The sequence below is a fragment of the Protopterus annectens genome, chromosome 6.part0, assembly GCF_019279795.1.
Source record: "Protopterus annectens isolate FY-2018-M chromosome 6.part0, PAN1.0, whole genome shotgun sequence".
Classification (NCBI taxonomy): Eukaryota; Metazoa; Chordata; order Ceratodontiformes; family Protopteridae; genus Protopterus; species Protopterus annectens.
In genome coordinates, this window is record NC_056737.1 from 634,498,132 (window position 1) to 634,507,866 (window position 9,735).

General features: G+C 33.8%; 1 long non-coding RNA gene across 1 annotated transcript; it reads right to left on the reverse strand.

Annotated features, from left to right (window-relative positions):
• Positions 1–254: 254 nt before the first annotated feature.
• On the reverse strand, positions 255–9,195 carry LOC122804070. Its single transcript, XR_006365166.1, has 3 exons — positions 9,062–9,195; positions 5,760–5,762; positions 255–265 (listed from the first exon to the last, which is right to left on the reverse strand). It is a non-coding gene; the product is annotated as an uncharacterized LOC122804070 (long non-coding RNA).
• Positions 9,196–9,735: the final 540 nt, after the last annotated feature.

A 9,735-nucleotide genomic window follows, 5' to 3' on the forward strand; every position in this document is an offset into this window, starting at 1 on the left:
AATTATTTTCTAGAGCTTTCTCTCTCTCTCTCTCTCTCTAAAACTCTCTCAAAGCCTTTCAGATCCCCAGGCCATTATATATCACAAGTCTTTTAGGATCCCTGAGTGAGACAATCAGGCATGCCTTTCTCCTCCCTCTCATCTTCATTGCCAGGAGGCTTCATGTCCTATTCTACTGGACTCACCAAAAATCAGCTCTTCTGACAATTCCTCTTAACACATATGTACTGTCCAGTTCTACAGTCTTGGCCTTTAAAACAGCCGCCTTTTCCTCAAGGTTTTTTATGGGGAATCTTCTACCAAATGCTACAATTTTCACAGCCAACAATTTGAGTTTCTTTGCTTTACAAAGTATCATTCCTTGATCATTATACATTCCTGTAGGACAAATTTAAATGCAACCCTGTACACAGAGCTTCCTGCTTCTCTTTCCCTTTGATTTCACATGAGACCCTATACAGATAGCTGCACAATTTCCCTCTTTTTATCCTCATGCAGCTGGATCCAGTATTTCCATTTTCATGGTCTGTATTCCCCATTCTGTCTAATCTGGGGTTTCTACAAGTCACACATAAGTGTAAACTGTTAGGACATCATCTTAATAAGAGAATTGTCTGACAGTCATCTGCCACAAATTCTACAAAGTAGCTCTCATTAAAAATATGTCCGGCCACTCTAAGATGTTTCTTCATTCATATAAAAGATGAACATTTTCAACATTGTTCTTACTTATGTAATTTTTGTGAGACCAAGATTGTGCCTGAAAATGATCTCACAGCAAGTCCACTTGATTTATTAAAGAATGAATAAATAAATAAGTAAAAAAACAAACATCTTTAATTTTAGATGTTCCTCCTCCATACATACAACCTTACAAACACTGCTCTAACCTTTCCTTGTTGCTCTAACTTCCTGTCAGTCACATAAATTGTGGAGACATAAAACACTACTCCTGCCATTATCTCTCAAAGGCATCCGAGTGGTGTTCCATTCCTATTGTTCTCGAAATTACAGCAGAAATCAGAGTAATTCAAGATGGAATCAATAAACACAGCCTGTTTTTCATTCTCTGTTATAAGTCTTCATCTGTTATCTAGCACTTCAAATCTGGTGAATTGTAATTAACACCCCTGTCTCCTCTTTTACACTATTGCTTTCTACAACAACTCAATATGTACAATCCAGTTTTGGAATTTCTGACAGTCTGACATTCTCAAGTTAACTTCCTCCAGAAAGATGATAACTTTTTCTCCCTCCAGCTGTCTTAATATATATTTTTTTGAGGGGGAGTGGTGTATAGTCCTTAAATTACATGTCAGAAGGATTAAGCATTCCCATCTATATCATCTTTCTTTGACTCAACAGTCCACCCTCCTTCCTGGGCTGGGGCTATAAAAGATTGATGGACCCTTAGTTCTACATCAAAGATATACATATCAACAACAATTAATATTTTTCAATAAAGTCTTTAAGTTTAAGCCAAGATTTATATGAATGTGTTAATATCAGAAGTTCTCATCTTTATAGTATGCAATTCACTACTGCAAATAATTTTTGCCATACTAATTCATTTAACACTAGAGGGGGTAACTTTACTTTTCCAGTTTTTATTAATTACTTTTCTGTCTATAGCAAGAATAGACCAAAGAAGGGGTACTTGGGTTTTTGGAGTTATCTCAGGAATCGGAACATTAAATACAACTAAATATTTAGAAATATTACATCTATCTGACCATAGAGCTTGAATTAAGTTATTAATTTCTTTCCAAAAAGGGGAGATGACTTCACATTCATATGCATCCAATTAGCTATTATTTCAGAATCACATCTCCAGCATTTAATTCTTTTTGATTTATACATAATTGTAATTTTGTTAGGAGTGTCAAAAGCTCTGTGTAAGAAGTTCCAAGGGAAAGTTTTTCAGTATAATGAAGATGTAGTATTACTGTGGATTTTAATATTATTTTCTTATATTCTTCAGAGAAGTTTTCATTATTAATTTTGAGTAGTTCCAATAGGAATTGTCTAAATATGTGAAATCTAACTTATGAATTTGTATAAATTTGTGACAAATATTATTTATTTTTCATTGCATTATTATTGATATTTATTAGGTGGTGGTGCTGCAGTAGCGTTGTCGCCTCACAGTTAGACGTTGCCCGTTCGACTCTCAGTTAGAGCGTCTTCTGTGTGGCGACATGCATGAATGGGCGTTCCTTCATTGAAGGTTGTGCGTTAGGCCCGGCAAGCCAGCACATACAAATCTACTGCCAGTCATTAGCGGACCGGAGTTCCACTGTGGCGACCCCTAACCGGGAAAAGCCGAAAGACACAACATTAAGAATTCTTATAATTTGGGGAACAATGTATCATCTAGGTTAAATAATTTATTAATATATGTGTTCACAAAGTCTCTAAATATTTGTCAAATTAACCAATTCTCAGAATCTTAATTGTATTTGGACCTTAAATTTTCAACAGTATATATATATATATATATATATATATATATATATATATATATATATATAGTTATAGTTATATATATATATATATATATATATATATATATATAGTTATATATATGTGTGTGTGTGTGTGTGTACATATGTATCAGTACCGTTTAAGAATTGATGCCAATAAATGAAGTTACTTTGTTGTTTCAGTACTTGCAATTTGTTGAAGTTATGGGTTTCTAAGCAGTTATTTGTATATGCAGCTGGAAATGGAAAATATTAAGTCTTTAATACAATGGTTAGACTATGTGAACTTTCAGAAAGAGGAAATGATGTTATTTAAATAAGGAATTTGAGAAGAAGGTGTGATTCAATGTATGCAAAAATCTTTTAATAACCACAAAAAATGATTAGGGGCTATTTTTCTATGACTGGTTGTGATCTATTTATTATTTACTAATAATATTTATTGCTGTATTTGTTTCCATTTTGAATCATAAGATGAATTAACCCAGACTGGATGATAATGTCATTTAGTTTTAGATTTAACTTTAGTGTGTCTATTTTAGCCTGCAATGTATTCAATTCATTGTCCCATTCTCTTGATATACTAATATACCATCTTGTAATTCTTCCATTTAAGTAAGCCTTTAGTGAATCCTACAGGACAATGCCAGATACTTCACCATTCATTTTTATTTCTAGGAACATTTTGATCTCTTTAACATGTCAGTCCTTGAATCCTTTTATTTTAATAATTTATGCTGGTAATCTCCTATGATTTATTAAATTGTCAGTTTTTAAAATAATATTAAAAATTATAGCATTATGGTCTGTTAATGGACATGAAACTATTGAAACTTCTTTGATATGTGATAACATATGTTTGATACAAAATGTTATTGATATTTGTGTTGCATATCTATATGAATAATGGGTACATTGAAGTGAGTTTGTTTTCCTTAGCTCATATATATATATATATATATATATATATATATATATATATATATATATATATCTTTTAAATTCATTAGATTTACAAAATGTAAGTATTTGGCTGAATATATGATTCAAAGCTTTCTGTCTACAGTGAAATATTTGTCTGATAAAATGCAATTAAAATCACCAGCCATCATGACTTCACCTTTCATGTAAAAAGGTATAGTGTCTAAGTAATGTTTTGCATGTTTAGATCCAACCTCTGAAATCCGAAAAGAGTTCACCAATGTGTATAGTTTTCTGTTCCACTCAATTCTAACAATGCTTAACATACCATTTTATCAGCATAGGTATCTATTACCTTTGGCATTGCTAGTTAGTTCTTCCATAAAATGAGGGTGCCTCTTCTTTTAGCTCGAAAGCCAGAACCTGCTAAAACCAAATATTTTATTAATGAAAATTTATTTACATCTTTATTAAGTAAATGTGTTTCCTGTAGAAATACTATTTGAACTTTATGTAATTGCAAGTATTTGAACAGATCCCTCCATTTTACTGGATTATTCAATCCATTAATATAAATAAAAATACATTTAAAATCAGAAATTTATATAAGATAGGAAAAACACAGATATATTGAAATCACATTTATGTACAGAACTTATTATATACTTTATATATAACAGTATGAAATCTTCAGCTATTGACAAAACATTTTAAACAAATAAAAAGTACCTAATGATATAGTAACCCTAAAATATTCTACCATGGAATAACATATTTCCTAGTTTGTTGAAAAAGATGAACAAACTACCTCTCAAATTCTCCATTAGACTAAAAACACTTAGCTCATGCTTCTGATTCATATTAATTTGTCTCATATTTTTAGTACACATCATCTTAAAAAGCCGATCAGTGAGTTATTATGAATAAGAAAAGTTAAACAGGTGTTCAGAATATTTATTATAAGCTGACCAAATTCAGTATATCTACAATCATCTTTCCCTGTACCTCACATTATCTCCCTGGTCTATTATAGGGAGAAAGTCAGTTGTTATTTTCATATTTATTCATTTATAGGTCAGATGATTTATATTTTTTTCTATTTTGTTTACTATGTGTAAAGCTGTTTGTAGGATCATAAGTTCACTCTAGTCCAACTATCCTTCTAGGCCATTCCAAGCCAAGTTGATTACCCCATGTGAGAATCAAACCCTGCACCTTGTGCTTATAAATATAACACCTTAACCACTATGCCAACCTTCCACCATTATAGACATATTTATATTATTTCACTATATACATATTTACTTATTCTGATCTCTTTCTATTTCTGTTTGTATACTATGTCTTGTACTATTACTGTGTTCCTAGATTTTATATTTTAGCTCTAATCCTAGTGTAAAATATCATATAATAAAACATTTATATTTAGCCTTATATATTTAATACTCTTTAATCTAGTACTACCTTTAGAATGAGTCATATTATTTCCTTAAATGTTATGTCTAATAGTATTTGAACAAACAGCTGAAAAATCTTACCTTTTAAGATTCAAAATTTCCATAATAAATTGTTCTGAGACATTAAGCTTTGTTATCATTAAAAAGAGACAATAACAGAGAAATACAATCCTAATTTTTTTATCAGAAGTGTATTTCTATAGGCTAGTATATAAACTATGATTCTGGTATACTGCAAGCATTTAGAACTATTTAATAATTGACAGCGGTTTAGAATGTAGTTCACTGTCTTTTGCTTATCATCTAATTTGTATTCTTTGACATCTTAGTACATGATTCAAAATATTCTGATTATTTACTTTTAGAAAGGAAGAAGTAACTTGGACAGTTCTTAGAATTTTCAGCACTCTCGCAGCATATCAAAAGTGCTAATGACTCTAAATTTCTTCAAGCTAGCTTTCATGATAAGGGCTTGAAAATGAACAGTCCATCAGTTACAATCGGCATAAAAACACTCACAATTGAATCTAAGCCACCTTTACATTACACATCAATCCCTCAAGCCCTTCTAAAGCTCTAAAAAGCAACAAAAAACATTTCAAAAGTATTTTAACCACTAGAGCTATTGTATTTAAAGAAGCAGCATTTTAATGATTCAGTAAGCACTGTTTGTATGAGATGTTTAGTCTATCAACATCTCAACCCCAGGCACATTAGCTCTAGATCCAAACACTACCACAAACTAATAAACAAATTCCTGAAGTTCATCACCAAGTATAGACTTAACCTAATACTTGGTGGTGATATTCACCCCAATCCTGGCCCACCAACTTCAGATACACATACCCCCTCTACTTGCAATCTAAGCTACAAACCTACAATTAATAGGCCAACTAACTCTCTCCTAGTCTGTCATCTCAATATTAGAAGCATTAATAACAAGGTACATGAATTGCATGCACTTCTGGATGCCCACTCCCCTGAGATTCTCTGTTTATCTGAAACCTGGTTAAAACCTAACACTACAGAAAATGAAGTGTTACCACCTGGGTACAACTTACACAGGCTGGATCGTGCTTTGAGGAAGGGGGGTGGGGTAGCTGTACTCTATAAATCTGAATTGAATTTCACAATAGATGTAATACAACCACCTCAGATTAATAACTCGGAGATTCTTGCCACCAAATTGCAACTTAATAAAAATAAATGCATTAATATCATCTGTATGTACATTCCCCCAGGTAATAATATATCTACACTTGAAGATATACTGCACTGGCTATCATGTCACTACCCCCAAGAAACCCGACTACTTGGAGACTTTAACATAGACTGGGGCACCTGTTCCTCAGAATCCCCAACCACCCATATTAACCTGCATGCATTTACACAAATCATATCCACCCATACCAGGATAGGTAAACCCAACCAAAAAGAAAGCATACTTGACTGGGTACTCATAAATAGTCACACCCAACTGTACACCTCTGGTACCCTCCCTGGTGGCTTAAGTGATCAGCTTCCATATATGTAATTAAGCACAAAGCCATTAATTCCCAACAACCCTTACTCAGAAAGGTTAGAAACAATATAAATTTTGACCCTGCCAAATTCCAACAAGAATTAAACTCATGTAATTGGTCTAGTCTAAAACACCTCCCCTTAGAGGAAGCAGTAGCACACTTTAACAACAAATTCCTTGATATCCTTGATTTGCATGCACCTGTTCGTTCAAAGAGAACCAAGGCAAAAACTGTGCCATGGCTTTCTAAAGAGTCTAAACTCAAAATTACACTTAGAAACAAAGCATGGGCTTTATGGAGTCTTTCTAAAGACCCCCAAGATCACATTAAATACAGGCAATCCAGGAATGAAATTAAAAAATCCATTTTACAATTTTATTTATTTATTTATTTACATTTGTTGACTGGGAGTGTCTGACTGGTCGTAGGTCCATTTTCAGCAGACGCCCAGGGAGAAAAGCTCCACAGTTAAAATAAACATACAGTAGTTACATTGGATTACATAGCAATTAACAATTTAACATAGCAATTAATTACAAACATATTTACAGATGAAGAACATAGTACATCTGTAGACAACTAGAATCTTTATCTGCGAAATACATAACAGACATTAACAAATGTCACAATAAGAAGTTCCTGCTGTATAATAAGTACTAGGCTTATGAGCATCTGAGCTTGCTATAATCAAGGTAGTTAGTGGGGTGAAAAGAAAGGTAGTGGTTGGATGGGGTGGGTGATATTAGAGTGAGAGTTGCAAGGGCATAGCCAGCATATTTTTAGGTGTGCTTTTAGTAAAGTTTTGAAGTGGGTGCATGATGGTATGGAGGTAATTGTGGGTGGGAGGGAGTTCCATAATTTGGCTATGGCGCAAGAGAATAGTGCTTCACCAGCAGAGTTATTGGCTTTAGTGATCTGCAAGTGCACCAAGTCGTACCATTAAAATAAAGACCAAAACAGCACCTTGGCTAACCTCTAATACTAAACAAAAGATTATACTCAGAAATAAATCTTGGAAAAAATGGTGTTCCTCTAGAAACCCAACAGATTTTCAAACCTTTAGAGAGCTGAGAAACAAAACCAAAAAAGCTATTATTTCAGATAAAAAGAACTACTACTTTGAACTTCAGCAATCCACGAAAAAAGAACCAAAAAAGTTCTGGTCTACTATCAATAATCTACTTACCCCAGGCAAAGTAGTTACACCCAACCCACAGAACTTAGACCCTGATAATCCCTCTTTAATAGCTAATAACTTCAATAGCTTCTTTACTACTTCCATACAAAGTCTAGCTAACCACTTATCTCCTGATGCTTCCCAACTGCTCTTAAGTAACATCAACAACGTCCTTCCTCCCCTTCAACTTCAACCCATACCCACCTCCTACATACAATCTCTTTTACAAAAACTTAAACCCACTACCCCCTCAGCAGATAAGCTTCCTGCTGAATTCCTTCAAGTAGCAGCAAACGCTATAGCCTACCCTGTTTCTATCCTAATAAACAGATCCATAAAAGAAAATACTTTTCCAGCAATCTGGAAGATATCACACATCATACCCTTACACAAAGGAGGCAAATCCACTGACCTTTCTAACTTTCGCCCTATAGCACTATTATCTCCACTAGCTAAAATCATGGAAAAATGTATACACAAACAACTACTAAACCATCTCCTTCATAATAACCTACTAGCAAACACTCAACATGGATTTAGACCCTCACATAGTACTACCACTGCACTACTTTCTTTTACCAATACCATCAACTGTAACCGTAATAACAACAAACTAACTGCTTCTCTTTTCCTAGACCTGTCAAAAGCCTTCGACATGGTCAACCATACACTTCTTCTACACATATTAAAATCCCTTGCCTTGGATTTCTCCTCCTTAACCTGGTTTTCATCCTATCTTGAAAACCGACAACAAGCAGTACTCTGGAAAAATTCTCTATCTGCTCTACTACCTATCTCTTTAGGAGTACCTCAAGGATCAATATTAGGTCCACTCTTATTCTCCATCTTTATTAATGATCTTCAATCATCTATCCAAAACACTACCTGCATACAATATGCAGATGATTCTACCATCATTTGCACAGCTTCCACCCAATCTGAACTCCAGTCACTCACACAATCTACCTTTTCTACTGTCGAACAGTGGTTCTCAAAAAGATGTCTCCTCCTTAACTCCAAGAAAACAAAACTATTACTATTCTCACCTACCCACAAATCTTCTCAACTAAACTTTACTATTACTGCAGGTGATAATTCCCTCATCTCCCCAGACTCTACTACCAAACTGCTTGGTGTTACTATTGATAATAATCTTAACTATGATTGTCACATCAATAACACTATAAAAGCAGTAAATAAAAAGATTGGTTCACTGTACAGAATCAAACCCTTCCTTACACCAGAAGCACGGACCACCTTAGCACAATCACATCTTATCTCTACCCTACTGTATGCTTCCTCTATTTACACCAATCTCTCTAAAAGCAACCTGAAAAAACTAACTACATCCTACCACAATATAGCTCGTTTTGCCACAGCATCCCAGTACAGAACTCACCACTGTCAAAACTTAAAACACTTACACTGGTTAGAACTACCTAACAAGCTTATCTATCAACAACTTTTAATTACACATAACATTTTATATCAACCAACAACCTGTAACCTCTTGACCCCCTACAATAACTTGAAACAGCTGCGATCTGCCGAAAAGCTACAAGTCAACACAACTAGAATTACAAATTCAGCAGGCAACTGTCTATTTTCCAACTCCGTAGGGAAAATATGGAATAACCTCCCCTCACACATTACCTCTCTAGACTCCTTTTACCTTTTCAAAAAACAACTTCTTTCACATCTGAACAACTTCTGGCTCTGCTCCTGTACCAATCCAGACTAATCTACTTTTTTCTTTCTTCAGTTATATTTCCCTATTTCAATATTCCAATCTTTCTCTGTTATCACAAATGACCTAATTACTGTACTGTTCTATAAAAAAAAAAAAAAAAAAAAAAAGGGGGTACTGACAATTTCTTCAACAATTATGTATATACATTTTAAAATATGTAATACCCCATCCTCACTAAAATGTAGTGTAAAGAATTAAGGCCTTTCTCAATACATAGATAGTACTATGTGTTTTTTTTACTAATATGTATGCATTGTTGCTTAAATGTTTAACCTTGTTTTTATTTGTGGAGCTTTTCTCCCCGGGCCTCCACTGAAAATGGAAATTATCCAGCTGGACTAGCCCGGTCAACAAATGTAAAATAAATAAATAAATAAATAAAATAAAGTGATTTTTGTTGCTGGATCTTAGTAGTCTGGTGGTG